The sequence below is a fragment of the Mustela nivalis genome, assembly GCF_964662115.1.
Source record: "Mustela nivalis genome assembly, chromosome: 3".
In the NCBI taxonomy this organism is placed as follows: domain Eukaryota; kingdom Metazoa; phylum Chordata; class Mammalia; order Carnivora; family Mustelidae; genus Mustela; species Mustela nivalis.
This window is the reverse complement of record NC_139022.1, coordinates 132081481-132101474: the sequence shown is the minus strand read 5'-3', so window position 1 is coordinate 132101474 and position 19994 is coordinate 132081481. Positions and strand designations below refer to the sequence as shown.

The 19994-nt window shown below is 40.7% G+C and overlaps 1 long non-coding RNA gene across 2 annotated transcripts in view; it reads left to right on the top strand.

Annotated features, from left to right (window-relative positions):
- Positions 1–19994, top strand: part of LOC309861773 — a 75107-nt gene that overhangs the window by 39228 nt on the left and 15885 nt on the right. Inside the window, exon 3 of one of the 2 annotated variants that reach the window (XR_014310196.1) lies at positions 16279–16356. The exons of the other annotated variant lie outside the window; for it this stretch is intronic. This is a non-coding gene — a long non-coding RNA (uncharacterized lncRNA). Of the gene's footprint in view, positions 1–16278; positions 16357–19994 lie in introns of those variants that run through there. 2 annotated transcript variants of the gene reach the window in all.

Genomic DNA, 19994 nt, shown 5'->3' with positions numbered 1-19994 from the left:
CTTTTCCTTCACAACTGTATTCCAGACTCACCTTCCATGTCCTTCATCCTCTACTCCAGTTTGTCTCTCTACTCTCATCACCTATTCATGGCGGTATAAACTCATTTATTTGTTTATTCAATATACTCATCAAATATTTGTTGAGTGCTTACTTTATGATAGATGTTAGCCTTCAGCAACAAACAGTACCACTTGAAGTTATCATATTGGGTCAAACATTTAAGCTCTTATGTAAATAAGGGTCAAGATTAGTAGGGGGTAGTAGTAGCTACATATAGCATGAGTATGTATTCAATAAATATTTCATGACTTGGAAGACTGCTTAGTATAGTGGGAAATATAGGGGATTTGGAACTAGATAGACCTCAGTTCAAGTCTTAGCATTATAACTGGTTACCGGTGTGACCTGAAATATATCTTCTCCACTTTATGTTCCTCCCATCAGCACCACTGACATATCTCTTATGCTTTAAGGGACAGCTCTGGGAAGCCTTCCCTGACCCCTGTCACTCCAAGTTAGTTCCTCTTCTCTGGAAGAGAAGTTCCTCTTATCACATCTGGAATTGCATGTCTGTCTCCAGGTCCAAGTTTTAAGCTCCTTGAAGAATAGAAAAATTATATTTGTGTTTTTATCTCCAGTCTCTGACATAGAATGCATAGTAGCTAGTGAAGGTCTAAACTGGTTCTGGTGCAATTTGCTCGCTGTCCTTTTTACATTGTCCCTTTCAGTCTATACGATTTTCATTTGCCCTGGTGCATTAGCTGATTTGAAGCACAGCTGAGACATTATTTGAGAGTTTGAACTTCCTAACTAAAGTATCCGCTCTCCAAGGACAGAGCCCCCATCCTTTCCTCCTTGTTTATGACTTCTGCTAACCCGTGCTCTGCTCTGGTCTGTGTAAATGTCCCCTGTCCATATTGTTGACCAAGTGTTGAGCAAGTAACTCTCCAAATGTTAAATCTTTTTAAGAGGTCAGCAAAATCCTTATTTTGCCATTTTCCTTGTTCTTTGAGGACAAAAGAATCCCCCTAGAATTTCTTCTATGCTGTTCACTTGCTGTCAGCCCCAGATGACCTCCTCGAAGGCACAGCCTCTGTAGGTAAAAGGTATTTGTTCATCTTTATGAATGTCAGTCTCTTGACATTCATGGTAAATAGACAAGTTCTCAGTCTCTTGACATTCATAGCAAATAGACAAATCCTTCAGTAAATGACAATGGTCCCCGGCATCACATTAAAAACTCTTGGGGATAAACACTCAAGGGTAGTCATGGTTCAGGCTCAACTTTCAAAGGCTTTGTAATGTGCTTACCTACAAAAAAAAAAAAAAAAAGTCTACCGTCACTTGTTACAGCCTCAACAGCAGCATTTTTAGAGCCCTCATCTATATTTAAACTTGCTCTTGCTTAGTCAGGAGCAGAGATGTTGCCTGCCAGCATTTCCAAACAGCAAGAATGACATGGCAGCTTCCAGTATAACAAGCACAGCTCAAGAGGGCTGCTTCTTCGGTATTCCCTACTGCATTGGTTTGCCACAGGATGCTGATCTTGTGCACCATCCAAGTTGCCATGTCGTTGGCTTTCTTTCCAATCCTCAACAAACTCAAGAACCCCGGGCCTCCTAAGGGGTCATTTAAGCAACAATCTCTTCATTATTCATTATTAAATTAATAAATATTTATTGGATCGTTATTTCAACTAGAGCACCTGCTACTGCTTTAGAAGCAAATGTGTATAATGGTTAAGAGCATGGACTCTGAAGCCAAATTCCCAGGGTTCAAGACTCAGATACCCCACTTATTAGCTCTGTACCTATGGGCAGCTTATTTAACCTCTCCGTCCCTCAGTTTCTCCATTAGTCAAAGGAACATAACAATGTCTTCTTCATGGGTTGTTGCAAATATTAGGAGTTAACATCTGAAGTATTTAGAAGTGGTAATAATGCCTGTTGTTTGTTAGTATTACTACTGTGTCCTTAGACCTGACCAAGGCTTTAGAGACACAATGATGAATAAACTTGTTAAAGTTCTTGCTTAAGAGTCCAATGAGAGTAAAAATAATTATACTAATTATTGCATTCAGTAATTACAAGTTTAGATAGGCATATGTTGGAAAGGATTGCAGGAAAGGAATGTGAGGGCATAATCACAAAAACACCTGCCCTGAACTTGAGTATTAGGTCTGTGTTCTACATAATCCCCAAGTATATACCGAGATTGCATGAATGGAGAGAGAGAGTGAGAGTGGTAGGACAGAAAAGAATGGAACTAGGATAGCTACAAATGGTTTTTCAAACGATGTTAAAGATTTTATTCTTATCCATTTGGAAAACGGAATTCATTGAAGGATTTTAAATAGGTGGGGAGCTGGTGCTTGATTTGCATTTGAAATGAGTACTCTGGCTTCACCTTAGAAAATAGATTGGAGAGGTGCCTGAAAATAGATATGATGAGACTGCTTACATGACCATGTTAATGACCAAGGCAAAGGATGAAGGTGGCTTGGATTACAATGGTGTAGGTAGAGATGCAGCTGAATCAACTAGGCCCCTTCTCATGTTACCTGGTATCACCTACCCTTGAAATACCTGCTCTGCCTTTGCCCAAGGTGATGGAGTGGTTTGTTTTTGTCAATCTTCTACTTGATTCTAAATACTACCAGATAGATCCCCTAATGAAAGGGACGGGTCACCAAATATTCAGGAATTATTTGCTAGATGCATTGGATCTTCTGATGGTGCCAAGAAGACACTCCCCCCACCAAAAAAACAAAAAAACAAAACAAAACAAAAAAAAAACATGCTCAAAGAGAAGGAAAGGAATGTTGAAAGAAATTATAAATTTTCAAAAAAACAGCTTCTAGTTTCATTGATGTGTTCCACTGTATTTCTAGTTTCTATCTCATTGATCTCTGCTCTAATCTTGATTATTTCCCTTCTTATGTGTGGGGTTGGCTTAATTTGTTGTTATTTCTCCAGTTCTTTAAGATGTAAAGAGATCTGGTGTATTCTGGATTTTTCATTTTTTTTGAGAGAGGCTGGGATGGATGGCTTGTATTTCCCCCTTAGGACTGCCTTTGCCATATCTCACAGGTTTGGACCAAAGTGTCTTCATTCTCATTGGTTTTGTTGTCATGAAATGAAAATAAAAGTGCTCCAACAAAGTGTATAAGCCACGACTTTCCCAAGGATTCATGAGTTTTATGGGAGATGCACAGCCCTTTGGCACCTCCACTGGAAAAGCTCATCTCCCTGGATATGGCGAGACTTTGTTCTTGCATGAAAACAGATCTTGGCTAATGTGTCACAGGCCTGTGTTGACAGTTTTCAGATAGGAAGCTTTCAAAGACAGAGGCTTAGAAAATGGGTTTTAGCCAGAGCGCCTGATGCAGGAAGAAAACATTTGGAATTATATTAGAATCTTTGCATTTACTACCAGGAAATGAAGACAGGATAACAGCTCTTAGGGTACAACACACTGACCTGACAAGAGAGAGAAGATAATTCACCTAAATTCTGAGCATTATTGTATGTTAGCTTCTTTACCTATCGGTTCTTACTTAATCTTCAGGACAACATTGGGTATTAAGTATCCTTGTTTTATAAATGAAGAAACTTAAGCTCAAAAAGTTAAATGACCTGTTCAAGGACACTCAGCCTAGAAATGCAGATAACATTTGAACCTATTGCCATCTGGTTCTCAAAGCAACCCCCCCCCCCACTATATAATATCTCTGTGTTTATGGCATCATTTATTTGCCCAGGCTTGTGGTCTTAACTGGGCTTCTCTATAAGGACTTTCCCCCTTATGCCTCTCTTGAAAGCGTAAGTAGCTCCCACATATCTCTCAAGTTATGATGGACTTACATTCCAATAAACCCACTGTAAGTTGAAACTATCATAAGTTTAAAATGCATTTAATAAAATTAACCTGCTGAATGCCATAGCTTAGCCTAGTCTACCTTAAATGTGACCAAAACGCTCACATTAGCCTATAGTTGGAAAAAAGTATCAAACACAAAGCCTATTCTATAACAGAGTGTCGAATATCTCATGAAAGTTACTGAATCCTGTACTGAAAGTGAAAGAGTGGCTATATGGGTATAGAATAGTTGTAAGAGTGGTTCTTTGCCCATGTGATCACACAATTCACTGGGAGCTGAGTTCATTGCCCAGCATCACAAGAAAGTATTATACCACATATCGCTGGCCCTGGAAAAGAAAACCGTACTTCAAAATATGAAGTATGGTTTCTACTCAGTGTGTATCACTTTCACACCATTGTAAAGTAAATAAAAAAAAAAATCAGCCAGAGACCATCAATAATGAAAAAGCAAGATAAGTAAGTAAGGTAAAATCAAGAACTCTACTAGTTTATTTCCCCAGCACCAGAGCTTAAGGGTACAAGACAAAATACTAGAAGGATAAGAAAGATATTTTATAATAAAATAGTAAAATGGGTGGGAAACATCATCTACTGGTAATTTTTCATAGCATGAATATTGGTACCATGTGCTACTTTATGAGGGTCTGATGGATTTACTGAGAACAGTGTGATTGAAACGGGCACATCATTCCTTTTTTTTTTTTTTAAGAGAGGGAGAGAGAGAGAACTTGAGCTGTGGGGGTGGAGAGGGGGAAGGACAGAGGAAGAGAGAGAATCTTAAGCAGGCTCTACGCCCAGCACAGAACTTGAGGTCAGGCTCGATCTCACAACCCTGAGATCAGGACTTGAATCAAAACCAAGAGTCAGACGTTTAAGTGGCTCAGCCACCCAGGCATCCCCACCATTCCTCTTTCCATATGGTCTCTACCTTGTGCCCCCACAGGCCTGTCTGAGCCCAGCCTCCTTTTGATAACCTTCTTGTCATCAAAATCAGTAACAATGTTTTCCTCATTGGGGTATTAGTTGGGTTATGTGGAGTGCCAGCATTCTCTAGAAGAAGCCAACAGCTTGAGTCACAGGCAGACGCCATAATCAGATCTCTAACAGCTGTAGCAAGGATGTGCTGGCAAATTATAGTGAAACTGTAGGATGAATTGAATATACACATACATGTATATACATGTATATGCCAGTCCTTATGTCTGAATCTGAATCTCAACCTTATCCATTCCTTATGTCTGAATCTCAACCTTGATCTTTTTCTTGGTCTTTTTCCTGTTCAGCATTAATGAGGGGATCATTCTCTCTTCCTCTACTTCCATAAATTACATCGATAATTTTAGCTATTTCATTGTCTCATCTGCATTAGTGATTTAAAATTAATTTAATTTTTTATATTTAGTTTCATCCCCAACTTATGAGATTAGTAAGTATTATTTGTAGCTATATTTTTCTATAGGCATCAGAATAAACATATAACTATTTGTCCCATTCACCATCCAAATTAACTCCCCATCGGATAGGTGATATGTGTACACTATTGGAAAAACATCTCCTACAGTGAAAAGAGACTGGCTCTGCCACTTTTAGGGCATGTGGCTGCAGTTATATTCTTTCCCTTTCCTAATATCAGTCTCCCCAGCTGCAAAATGGGCAGGCTACAACCTACCACCTAGAGCCGTTATGAGCCTTCAGTGAGAGAATCAGTTATAGCTAATATTTATTCAGTTCTACTGTGTCTCACAGACCATACGATGCCCTTGGTGTACATGTTTATTTTTTTTAATTAATCCTGATAGTGATCCTATGAGAAAAATACTACAATCATGTTCATTTTATAAAGGAGCATTTTAAGACTTTGGGTTGTAATGTAACATGTCCAAGGTTCCTCTTTAATCAAGTGGTAGAGTGAGAATTTTCCCAGGTTCCTGGCCTCTTACTCTGCACCATTGGTGTGTCTGGCACCATGCTGGGCACCAATTAGAGTTCGATAACCATATATGCCTTTCCAGTTGTTTGGAGATACCAACTCGTGTTGTTTCATCAAAAGTGACAGATTCTTTGTGGTCAGAGCTGCCTTCTTCTCCCCCTGGGGCCACCAGTATGATGTCACACAGAGCTGAACCTGAAGAACTGTTTGTGGTTGGGGTAACTGAAGGCTCTGTGATCCCAGTGGAATCACTTCCCACATTTGCCTTGAGGAAGATGATTTTCATATCTCTCTAGTGACTCTGGGCCAGGCTGGTTGTAAACAGAAACCACACAAACCTGAGGCACTCGCCAGCTGAGGAGTTCTGGGACTCAGGTACCCTAGTTTTTTCCATCAGCTGAAGACTTCAGGCTCCAAAAAGAAACCTTTTAGAGACATTTTCAGTTATGGACATTTTTCAGAGTGAATTAGAAATCAAGATGAAGACTTCATAGGAAAGTAGGGAAAGATTGCATCTGGAGGTGTCTGGAGGCTAAAGGCCAGTGCTGAGGTGAAGAAGCATGCTTACAGGAGAGAGACTTTGCCTCCTCCGTAATTCTGCAGAGAACTCTTCCTTAGTCTGACTATCTTCACTGCCCCTATACAACTGTCACTAACCTTTTGCGTTTTATGATCTGATCTTATGTAAACTGTTGGCCCTCTTCCTAGGAAAATGCATGCCTATTCACACACATGAATTTGCACAAAGTTGCAGGGACTTTGAACCCTACAAAGAATCTATGGAGCTCCCCCAACTCAGGTTAATAACCGTACATGTTCTGGAGACTTGATTAGGTAATTTCCCCCCAGGGAAAGAGGACATGCCCTTGGGGTATTTTATATGATCTAAAAAAGTTGGAGTTTGTTTCTTAGGAACTCGAGTTGTTAGTAAGCACTCCAAGTCAACAGTCTTCAGTGTTAATATTTTCATTAGAAAAGAATTACAGTGGGGCACCTGGGTGACTCAGCGGGTTAAGCCACTGCCTTTGACTCAGGTCATGAACTCGGAGTCCTGGGATCAAGCCCTGCATCAGGCTCTCTGCTCAGCAGGGAGCCTGCTTCCTCCTCTCTCTCAGCCTGCCTCTCTGCCTGCTTGTGATCTCTCTCAATAAATCTCTCTCAAATAAATAAATAAAATCTTTAAAAAAAAAAAAAGAAAAGAATTACAGTAACACTGGAATATCTTCCTTTGACCAATATACCGATATCCCATGTTTAATGGGATATTGGTATATTTAATGCTTTACATTTAATCGGTACATTTAATGCTTTAAATGTTTAAAGCATTTAAACAGGAAGGAAGAAAAGATAACAAAAGAAAGAGATGGCATGTAAATTATTATCAAGATAAAACACTAAAAATCTGAGTGCTTAAAAATAACTTTCCTCTGTATACACTGATGCCCAACATAGAAATGCTAACAATGATGAAAGGAAAAACCCAAGTAGCTCTTACAAGGTGCCAGTCATTAATCCACAGGCTTTAACTAGTACATATGATCTTGTTACCCCTTCTTCCATGGAAACTATAAGAAAAAATATTTTCTTATTCCTAGATGGATATACAGAAATAATCCCACTTTAGATAATCCAGGGTAGGATGGAGATTTAAATACTTCTTTAAAATGACTGAAGAATTTGCATTACTTCATTGTGCTGACACTTTATTAAGTTTCGTATCTCTAAGGACTTAAAGAGATCCACTTAACTGGTCACTTAGTGGAAGATCCGCTTAACTGGCCAAGGATTCCCAGCTCTCCAAAGTTCTTCTGGCGGCAGCAAGTGGGTTAAATTTCCCAGGTCCGGCATCTTGGATAGGAATCTTGCGAAGCAAAATGTCTTGCTTACTCTCATTGTTCTCTAGGAAAAGTCTTGTTTTCCACCTCGGTTGGTATGTTGCAAACACTATCCCAGAGACACTGGGGGCCCATGGGGAATGGAATGTTGCCCATGAGCCAGATGTTTGTAAACCTTAGCTCTGAAATGTGGCACAATACCACAAACTGTCAAGTTGTGTAAGAACTAAAGCAAAGACAAAAACAGAATGTAATATTTACCAGATGAGATTTGTGTGTGTGTGTAATCTTGCTGGAATTTTGGGAGTATCCAACTCTCATACATTTCAAAACGAGCCTTGTGTCCCACCCCAACCTACCCCCACCGCTCACCCCCAGTTTTTGCCTCCTGCACAGGGAAGGAGAAAGTTATGAAAGTGAAAGGCTTCGTCTGAATAAATAATGAGCTTGATATAGCCCTAGGCAGTTAGCTATACATTGAAAGGTGTATAAGACTTTTTTGGCCCCATCTCAGAGGGAGAGTCCTGACAATATTATTTCTGGAACAGTTTTCAGAATTAGTGCTAAACAATGGGATATTGTGTGCATTGGCAATTTTTACTGAGCATGAGTGGCTGAACAGTTATATAAGCTGTGTGTTCATTAGCTTGTCCAAAATTTTAAAGTGTATAAAATAAAACTGGATTTAAATGAAAATTTCCAGGCATGTGCAAGAACATAATTTTCTTCATATGACTATCGATATAATTTCACTATGTGCGCACCAATAGAAGATACCTGTTCCAAGGGATTTAATTTAGAAAGAATGGGAAGAGTGGGAGAAATTTAAATGCATTTGAAACACAAGCCTTCTGAAGAAGCATTGGGTTATTTTGGTTTTAATTTTAAAAAGTAGTTTGAAGAGTCCCATCACAAGTTCTTACTGCCGAGGGGTATTTCTTCTACTGAGTGAGGAAACAAGAGATTGGATTCAGTGGCTTCATTATGACGTATCTGTGAGTACTGAGCCTAAGATACCAGGTTTGTACCCTCTTACCTCTCCCCGATTACAGCTGGTTAGATCAGGGTAGACTTATGACCCAGGGGAGCCAATCCATGGATTAGATGGTGACTAATCTAATTCTCTCTTTTGAGAAGCTGAACTGAGAGGCCCATTGCCTGAGATCAGACAAAGGCAGATCCCTAAATTAAAAGGTCACATTCAGATTGGAATTGGGTGGCCTTTTTCAGCCAGTGGCAAACTAGAGGATTAACAGAGAAAACCAATCTTCCCAGAAAAATGGAAAGTTTGATCAATTGCATAGGAAAAAAAAGGGGGTATAAGATGACACGTTTCCAAAAGGAGAAACATGGTAAGCATAGATGCCTTGCAAATGGATGGTTTTCCATTTCCAGTCCATGTAAAATGCAGAAATAGGTCACTCTCCTTTGTTTAAGCTAACTTAGGTAGATGCCTTGTGGCAGCTGGAACTTACTTACATGAGTCCTTTTTATATAGATACTGTTCTCCAAAAACATTCTGATTATAATAGCAAGTTCCAGCACCATAAAGCCCAACACTCGAAGTTGCCAATTATTTCACTGTAAAGTTTGCATCTTCACTTACAGAGATGGAGATTTCTAAAAATTTTTGTCTACATGGTTTGTTTTTTTACAAAAGTCCCTTACACCATTGGGTGACACTGGGGTGCAGCAAATCTGGTAAGTAGGTTTGCTAAGGAAAGCATAGTGACTGTGCTTGACACAAATCTGCATTTAATATTTGTGGTTTTTTTTTTTTTTAGTGGAATTTGTGCCATGACACAAGGTAGGTGAGAGGATGGTAGGTTTGCAAATAAAGCTGCTCAGAGCTACGTTCCAATTCCACCCTAGATGGTTGATTTCAATTCATTTTATCCAGCTGTGTTGAAGTAAGTGAAACTGTAAGTGTTAATAGCAAATTAAGTGAAATAGATACTGTACATGTGCATTATGGGAACCATAAACTCCGTAACATTAGCAGAAGATTCTAGAAGAGGAGAAAAAGATCCCCATGGTATGCTAGCGGATAATTTGAAAGAAACTACCTGACTTTCAAGTCCCACTTTTGACTAATGGAGGCTCTGATGACAAAAGATCATGCTGCCACTTTGGGAGGTCAAGATTCTAGTTTCAAATTGCAATTAAAATGGATTTCGGCATCGCCAGCCCCACCCACCTTTTCTCCAGCACCTCCCTTCCCCAACCTGGTCTCTAGATTTCTCATTTATGATGTGCCCTTCCCAAACATTAAACTGAGAAGGACGTCTTTTTTGCAAATTTGCACACACATTAACAATGAATACTACTGATTGATACTTATTATATGCCAGGAACCTTGCTAAGCACTTCATATATTTTATTTCTTTAATAGTCCCAGTTATCCTGGATGATGGACGTTTTCTTGTTCTCTTGTTTACAGGTGAGGGAAGTGATGCTTCCAGAGGTCAGGTGACATGCCCAAAGCCACATAGCTGTAAATGGTTTCCCCCCAGATCTGACTGCCTGCCCCGTGTCATAAACAATGAAGCTCTTCAAATTACATGGACGTGTGCTTGAATATCTTCAAAGACTGAATCTCGGGGTTACCTCTGATATTAGTTACTTTTCCATCAATGACCAGGAACCTAGATCACAAAGCTAGAGATGCTATAAATCAGAAAACACCACTTCTCAGCTTAGAGAGTATGCTTTTTCATCTGCTCACTACCATAAAATGACCCTGAATATTTTTTCTTATATAAAAACAAAGTCATTCTTTCTAGTAGCCTTATCTATCTCAGCACATTGACCTAACATGTAATAAATGCTTTATAGGTTTTAACTACAAAGGTTATTCAACTTCATATAAATTAATATACATACCTTTAAGACTTTATGCTCTGAGACGGTCTTACCATAAACTCCCATTTCAAGGGACCTAGGACAGATATACTTCCTACAAAATTCTGTGCGGTAGCAAGGCTTAGACAATAAGATAACAAGAGTTCCTCCAAACAAACACAGAATTCTTTGGATTTGCCTGTTTTGTTTTGTTTTTTTCAAGAATTATTATGGTCAATAGTTGACCTCTCTTAGAATAAATGGAGACTCTTTATGGAGACGTATCTTTCACAACAACAAAAAGTTCTTGCCTTCTGGTTTCTAGTTCATTTTTTACCTTATACCAAGTTTTTCTATTAAATGTAATGTTAGGATAAAATTTCCTCTCCAAAACGTGTTAAAATTTTTCGCTGAAGGAGTGAGATGAGAAGGAGTGGTATAGCAGAGGTGCATCCTCACTGGCAATGGGACATTGGCCTTGGAGGAGACATAGGTTGCCATTCCCTGCTCTGCCCCGCCCTGGGCTGTTTCCCAGTGAGGCTTAAGGTCTCACGCACTACTTCCCTTCCGAGTCCAATGCTATTGGTTTTGCTGCTGTGCTAATATAGAAATGGGAGTCACAATTATGCAAATAAATATTTGCTTAATAGAACAAATTGTTCTATTTTGGCTTCTTTAGCTGTGTTGTGTGATTTTTTTTTCCTTTGAAAATAAACTGACATTGGAAATAAAGGAAATGTAATAATTACCATGGGAAATAGAGTTTGAAGATGCCAAAGGAGCCAAAATAGCAGTTGTGGAAAAGGGAATCAAAATCATTTGATGTTACCAACTGTACTATTAATAGGGCTCCAAGGAGAAGAAGGAATGAGTGAGTTCCCAGAGCTATTAAGATTCCATCAGCCCTTCTCTTGCTTTCAGCAGTTCTGTTGTATACCTTTGATTGTTGGCATGGATTCAAAGCGTAGAAGGGTACTTCACTTGGAAACTCTCTCTCACACGAGCAAAGAAGGGTGGGGGTAAATGAATGTGTTGCCTAGAAATGGATCCTGCAACCCAGCACTCAGCCAGTGTCCATGGCTCATTCATTTACCTCTGACCCCCCCCCATACATACTTAACCCTGCTGCTCTCTTCTCCCCACTTCTATTTTTTTCTGTTTTCTTATTTTCTTTCTTTTTCTCTTTTTTGAAGAGAAAAACATCATCTGATCTGGCAGGAGATGACAAACTTCCAAAGTAGGCATTACGTACTCTAATGACAAATGTTATCCTGGGGCAGCAAGCGGGGTCTGGATGTGCACACAGAATGAGTTATCGAGTTGTAACAGTGACAATGCCGGGTAACGGGAGAGCTTGGGAAAGGTCTTCCATCAATAGCTGGGTGCATTTTCTCTTCGAAGGAGAGTCCGAGTCCACAGGTGGGATTCTCTCGTAGCCTACTACAAAGGCTTGGGGGCACTAGTTAAGATTGCAGACCTCACCCTTATCAGAGTGGTCAGAATACAGTAATGCTAGCCTTTTCTTTGTCTTACCAAACATGAAACCCTGTCTCAAAGAAGGCAATAGGAAACGCTTTGTGATTTCTGGGCTTGGATTGAGTTTACGATGCTTCTCTGAATTCATAGCGCCTTCCAGCTTGGAGCTACCCTATGCTCTAGGCTGTCTTGTGTTAAGTGGGATTTGGGGCAGGGAAAGGGGGTAGATTTAAAGTCCCTCCTAAGACTGTTGGGAAGGAAAAGTTTTGCTTTTTATTTTGTTTTTGGTTTATTTGGCCCATCACTCCCTGAACGGTCTTGGAGAGAGAACGCAGACTGTAAGAGAAAGGCCTGCTTGTTGGACTTGAGGAGACTGAAACCATGGGCTAGAACGGGCCATGAAATACGGTTCTTTATACAACCTTATACACACTGACATGGAAACACACACATAATACAGTGTGGGGGAAATAAAAATAGGGCCATGAGCTAACGTGTATGATACCTATGTTAAAAATTATATATGTATATACTGTGAAAAAAACATGTCTGGAAGGAAATAGACCTAAACATTAATAGAGATTGTCTTGGAATGGGTCCTTTGGAGAGTTTTACAGTCTTTTCTCTTTGCTTATGTATAATCATTTCTTTTTTTTTTTTCCCTAACACATTTGAGCTTTTATTACACGTATTTTCATTTTAAAGTAAGAACTAAAAAAGTAAGATATTAATGAAAAAAAAATAAGCAAAGATGACAAAGCTCAGGTCCTACTCATGTCCCCTTCTGCCTGAGGAACCTCTAACTACTGTTCTCACACCTTCACATTCCCACTTATAAAACGGCGATGAACCCTGTGCCCTCCTCACAGGGTAGTTGTGAGAGCGTAATGATTTCACATCTGTAACAGTGCTTTGTAAAGTATATACTTTCTGTCACCACAGAGCTATGCTTACTAAGATTTGGCCTCCTCCCCATCTGGGAAAGCCAAGTCCCTCTTTAAGAATTTTCGGTGAGCCTCGTATGTGCCTTAGGGGGTGGTAGCTGTGTCCTGCCTCCCAGGAGGGTCTCCCATTCCCCAGAGCCCTGCCTTCTGGCTTCCATCTGGCACTTTCTGCATCACAGTGGTGGCAATGGTATGTGTAGCAGAGGCTACTCCCAGACGTTTAGTCAGAGAAGAATGGGAACTGTGTCCAAATAGCCCCAAGCCAGAATTGCGGCTACAAGGGAGAGCAAACAACCCAGAATTTAACCACCTGTGAGACCAGCCACAGAACCAGCCTGAACATGAGCATCCTCATCTGAGGAAGGGAAAGAGCCCGTCGCGGCCTCCCTGCGTGAGAACGCGCCCTCGGGAGAGAAGGACGACTCTGCACTTGTGGGCAGCCTGGTGGGAGGAGGCACTCAGTAAGTGTCCACTGCTGCTGTGAGTCCCCCCAACAGCCCCCGCTAATGACCTTGAACGCTGACTGGGGTTTTCACAAATTATTCGGTAATAGTAAGAACAGTGATCCTGTGCATCTGTTAACGCCTGGACATCATGTGAAGGAAATGCCCAACGTGCTGCATACTTTATGTTAATTTTCTCATCTTTTTGGTGTCTGAAATGCATGGACTTTTGCTCCTCTGAATGGTTTCAGGGCTTCATTATATTCTGCCCACAAGTGTTTTCTTGCCCCAACCCAAGAGACTTGGGGAAAAAGACCAGAGAGAGAATGGCTATTGCAGCGATGCATAAATAAGGCTGTAATCCGAACACTCTCCCTACCCAGCTCAGGGCTGACAGCTCATTCCATAGCTTCGCCCTGACTGCCAAAGTCAGAGGCCCTGTCATTCCTTGGAAACTCAGTGAGGACAGTGTTGCAGCAGAGGGCATGATAGGAGGGCCCCTGCCAAGGCCCTGGGATCTATTTGGATCCCTGCTCCTATGTGTCTTAGTGACACAGGTCTGTGCTACCTCCTAAGTGTCCTAGGAATGAGAAACAATGTTATAGAGTTTAGTGTAGTATTTAAATAGAATAGACAATATATTTTGCGTGATTATTAGTACTACTACTGTCACAAAGCTGAATTAAGGAACATGTGTGGATGGCAGTCCTTCCCTAACCTGTGCTGGGCAAACAGTCCCTCGTGTTGGGCTCTGATCACCACGGTGAGAGAGCTAACACACTGGATCTAACACACCTGGTCCTGGAGAAGACCATGGAGATGAGAGCAGCTGTGGGTCATGTCGTGGCTGGCTGTTGTAAGGATGCTTAGTCTAAAATTGAGAGGAAAAGAGACTTCTTTACAAAGAATATGAAGAGTAATAGTGAGAACTAATATGAGTGATCATTAATTATATGCCAGACCCTGTTCCAAATTCATTGCAAGGAGTAAATTTTTTGACCTTCAAAACAACCATTTGATGCTTCCCATCATCCCCATTTTACAGATAAGAAAATTGGGTCACAGGAAGGTTAAAGAACTTGCTCAAAGTCACACAGATAGTAAATTTGGGAACTGAGATTCAAAGATGGACCACCCAGTTTCAGTGTCCATGTTCTTTTTTTTTTTTTTAATTTAAATTCAGTTGGCCAACATGTAGTACATCATCAGTTGCAGATGTAGAGTTCAGAAATTCATCAGTTGCCTATAACATTCAGTGTTCATCCCATCACGTGCCCTCCTTAATGCCCATCACCCAGTTACCCCACCCCCCCTCATACCCTCCCCTCCAGCAGCCCTCAATTTATTTCCTAGAGTTAAGAGTCTCTCATGGCTTGTCTCCCTCTCTGATTATTTCCTATTTAGTTTTCCCTCCCTTCCCCTTCCAACATTCATATTCTGCCCCCCATGCCATATCCACTTTCATCATCTAACAGGGTTGTCGTGAAGGAGAAATTAAACATCCTCTGTAACTACCGGGGGTCCAAATAGGACTGATCAGAGAAACTTCAGGAAGATAGATTTAATCTCAAGATTGGAAAGGTGAAGGGTCAGCAGTAATTCAAAGATTGGCTGTCCCATGAGGTAGTGAGTCTTATGTTATCAGAAGTATTCAGGTAGCTGTTGGACAGCCATCCAGGATGGGACCCTTTCGGAGGGGGTTCTAATATCTGGAAAAAGAGTACAAGAAATAAATCCCAAGTCTTTTCACGACATTGACATTCTCCTGTGCCTCGTGTAACATATTGTAATTGTTTTCAATAAGCATTTCAGTAAGTGAGTAACTGAATGGGGCCCCCGATTACATCGGGTCAAAGACTTGCTTAATATGTGCAGAGCAAAAATGACCTTTTCTTCCAGATGCCTAAAGTGCTCAAGTGACTTTAGATATGTCAAACAACAATAAAGCTTTTCCTCATATTGTGATATTGTATTGGACTATTTTCTTTGTTATAATTGGATTTTAAAATGCTTGCCAACAGAGCCTTACCTCCTATAAAACCAAGCCCATATTAGAGGTCCTAAATATGGTATTAAATGATGGAGTCAATAGAAAAATACGATTCAGCTTCAGGTGAATATTCTAGATGAAGATGCCCTGGTCGAACTGCTCATTCATTCGTCTACCAAAGTTGATGATTTTGTTTAAATTAACCTTGACTATGTGCCAAATGCTGCACAATGAATGAGAGCGGTGCTGCCATCCAGAGAGGGCCTTTGCTGTAAGAAGGAATAGATAAACCCACAGTAGAGGAAGCACCAGTTATGCCCCCAGGGGCCCAGCTGAACTCAGCCTGGGAAACACAGAAAGTTCCAGAACTCCAAAACAAAGACACCATCGATTCAAGACCTGGAGGCAGTTGTAGGGCCAGACATCCCGGAGGCATTTGATAAATCATGTGTCCATTGAATAAGTTGACCTGGGGGGTTACGTTGCCTAGGTCAGAGGTTCTCACAATGTGTCCCCAGATGAGCAGCTTCCACATCATCCAGAAACTTGTTCAACATGAAAATTCTCAGGCCCCACCCCAGATCTGCCTGTTTTAACAAGCCCTCCAAGGGATTTGGACACACGCTCAGGTGGCTCGTGCTCTCCAGCAAGCAGGCACAAATAGGATGAAGCCAAGTAAATCTCCCCTCCCTCGCGCATCTTGAATGAGGTTGTGGGTAAACACTGGTCTAGTACCATGTCTCAGGTGAGGCAAAGCTCTTCTGCCCATGGATCCTTTGGAGAATTCTCCTAGTTTTGGAAGGGCAGATGGGCCAAGGGGCAGCATCTGGAGCAGGAATGCACTAGAAGAAGCTAGTACCTGCTGGCCCTGGTAGGCAGCACATGTGCCCTCTCCCATGATGGAACAACATGAAGAATTCCCTCTTGTTCTCACAGGGGTTAATGGCAATCTGTGGCTGATTTCACTGTGACATTCAAGAGTGGGAATCCAGGTCTGCTTCCTGAGTCTCCAAGGACAGCCCTAAGATCTGAGCTGCGAGTCTCTGGACAAACCAAGGAAATAGAAAGTGAAAACAAACATGGATGTTTATTTTCCTAACTTGCCAATTGCAAACAGAATTTTGTTTAATAAACCATGAAATGATTCACAGAGGTCTGTGTATTCTTTCCAAGTGCAGCTAGCTAATGTAGAAGAACCTTTCTCCGTGGCCTTTCAGGCCATACACAATTCCCAGGCATGCCAATTTGTGTTTATTTATTGGTGAGACCTGTACATGCTCTGTGAGTCAGAGCATCGGGAATCCTACTGTCAAGTGGGTGCCATCAACCAGAACTGGCAGGGGCGAACAAGATGCTATTCATCTCAGACACTCTTCCTCCTCTCCATGGCTCTCACCCCAGCCCAGGTCATCATCTGCACCAATGGATAATTGCAAGTCCCCGAAATGGTCCCCCTGGATATCAACACCAGTTCTCTCCAGTCTGACCTCCACACCCAGCCAGAGTACATTTCTTTAAAAATCTGATTATGCCAACCACTTGTTTACAAGAATATCGTCACTTGTATTCTTACACAAATACTTTGCCCTTGTAATTGGAATAAAACCGGTGCTTTTATTATGGCCACCAGCCTTGCCTGTGTCCTTTCCCCCTCCCATCTCCTGTCACTGTAGCTCATTCACTCCAGGGTCCTCCCTCCTAGTTTTCAATTCATGATAATTGCTTTGTTCTTTGTCGCCTCCGGACCGTTACACCATCTTTGGCCTCTGCTGTAAATGGACTCACTTCTGCTCATCACCCAATGTTCAGTGCATTCTTAAGGTCTTATATGAACTGTACGTCCTCAGGGAACCCTTCCTTTCAGCTCCAGCAGAGCTCACAGATAAGTCAGGCCTTCATGTTACACATTGGAAACATTCCCTGGATTGGTACAGCCACCATGGAAAGCTGTGTGGAAGTTCCTCAGAAAATTAAAAATACAACTACCATACCATCTAGGAATTTCACTTGTGGGTGTTTTCCTGAAGAAATAATAAAAAAAAAAAAAACACGCACTCCTATGTTCATTGCAGCATTATTTATAATAACCAACATACTCCCATTGATAGATGAATGGATAAAGAAAATGCAGTGTGTATAGATAGACAGAATGTTACACACTATTACTCATTCATAGAAAAAAAGATGAAATATTGCCATTTGCAACAACATGGACGGATCTAGAGGGTATCATGCTAGGTGAAATAGATAAAGACAAATACCATGTGATTTCACTTATCTATGGAATTTAAAATGCAAGACAAACACATAAATAAAGCAGAGACAGACTCATCGATGCAGAAAACAAACTGCTGGTTACCAGAGCAGGGTGGGGTTGGGGGCCAGGTGAAATTAGTGAAGATTAAGAGGTACAGACTACCAGTTATGACATAAGTAAGTTATCGGGATGTGATATGCGATAGGGAATATAGTCAATAATATAATGACTTTGTGTGGTGACAGACACTAACTAGACCTATTGTGGGGATCATTTTGTAATGTATAACAATATTAAATCACTATAATGTGCACCTGAAATTAATAGGATATTGCATGTCACTTATACCTCCATAAAAACAAACAAACAAAAAACCTCCCCAGATGACCTGCACATGTCAAAATTGCAAGAAAACAACGGTTTACTTGTCTTCTTTGGGACACAGCTTCAGAAGAACAATAACACTAGTAGTGTTTGGGGTTTGGGGTTCTGACTATCAAAATCAACATAAAGAAAGTGAAATGAGAATTAGATACTGAAAGATGTTAGTTTTCAGTACTTATAAGAGGCAAATACAATACAAAATATAATACAAATTATACAATATTTTATACAATACAAAAATAAAATATAGAGAATTCCTACAATCTATAAATAAAGGAAAAATAACCAAGAAAAAAAAATGAGGAAAAACCTTAATAATTTCATAGAAAGGAAATCTTGGTATAAGTTGGTATAGGAAATCTTGGTATAGGTATAGGTTGTCAGTCACTGTCATTCAATAGCCACTGAATGACCCAATGGATAATCAAAGTCTTATAAGGACTCGAGATTTCTGGAGCAATCTAAAGGAAGGGAGAGGGATGTGTTAGACTAGGGTGAAGACCATGCCAGCATAGGCAAAGATCACATTTAGACACATTTGTAGGCAGAGGACTTGTAATTCAGAGGCCACAAAATGATGAGTGATCACTTGAGAGTGTCGGCACACAGACTCCATTGAGGTTATGGCCTCTGAGCTCAGCTTTCCAAATGGAAGGGCCGAAGTGGAGAACCCCAGCACTGTAATGCAGGATGTATCTTTTCACTTGAAGTTGGATACATTGTTGAAAACTCTTTAAGGTTTATTAAATCAATCTCTGTTTTCAGAGTTCAGAAGCAAGATCATTTCCTCTTGCCATTAGCATTTAAAGGCCTCAATTCCCGTAATATTGTGCTTTCTAGAAACCTCTCCCCTCAGCCGATTCTGAGTAAGGCGGCTTTTTGCGTGGGACAGCTCTAGATTTCGGGTGAGGGTGTAGGGCAATCAATGCAGCATGAGATGCAGTTCTTTCAGGTCTTTCGTCTTATCCGTGATTACAGATTTGTTCTGGCCAGAAGGAGACAAATAAAGCGATCTACTTTCAAAGAAGTATTAGTGTCTTGAGCTAAACAAAATGTCAAAACTATACCTTTTTTCAATACACATGTATGCATACATGCGCGCGTGCGCGCACACACACACACACACACACACACACACGGCATAGGACCCCATGTTGCCAGAAGCTTGCACTCCAGACCCGTGACCCACCACGTGCCTCCATCACGCAACGTGATCTGACCCATCACGGAGTGTGTCTGAGCCACTGAAGATGGCGTGGGGGCCCTTTTGTTTTCTCTCCTCTCAAATATTTTCTACCTAATGACTCGGTGTATGAAATTTACACCGTTAAGTAGCCTTTCTTTGGGGTAAAGAACTGCTCTTTCTACGGAGTCTTTTTGAATAACGAGTCTTTAAGATTCCATCTAACAAAATATAAATTATGCTGCCTATCGTGATAGCAGTTTGAGTTGTACAGATCTATTCATTTATCTAAACTGGGTGGGAAAATACACTTGAGATTTGTGCATTTTTTTCCAGAAAGTTTATATCAAAAGAAAAAGTAAGCCAATATTGTACTCTAGTTAATGGTACGCATGTTGAAGTATTTGAGGGAAATTATACAGATGTCTGTAATTCGCCTTGAAATGTGTAAAAAAGCAGACGTGTTGATGGAGAAGGGGATAGGTATATGATAAAACCAGAAATAGTAAGACATGAACGGTCTAATCTAGGTGGTCTATAAGTAGATTTCACTATAAAATTATTTCGACTTTGCTATATGGAAAACATTTCATTTTAAAAGGTTGGGGGGGTAACCTAACCTCCTCTGTTTTCTATTAGAGAGCTCTATACATAGTGGCCACTCAGTAAATGGGAGCTGCTATTTGATTAATGAGAGGGCTAGTAGAGTGGTTTTCAACCTTGGCGGCTCTTTAGACTCAATGGGGAGGCTTTTCTAAAGCACACATGCGGGAGACCCTCCCCAAAATTCTGACTTAATTGATCAGACATGAGCATCTTTCGGTTTCA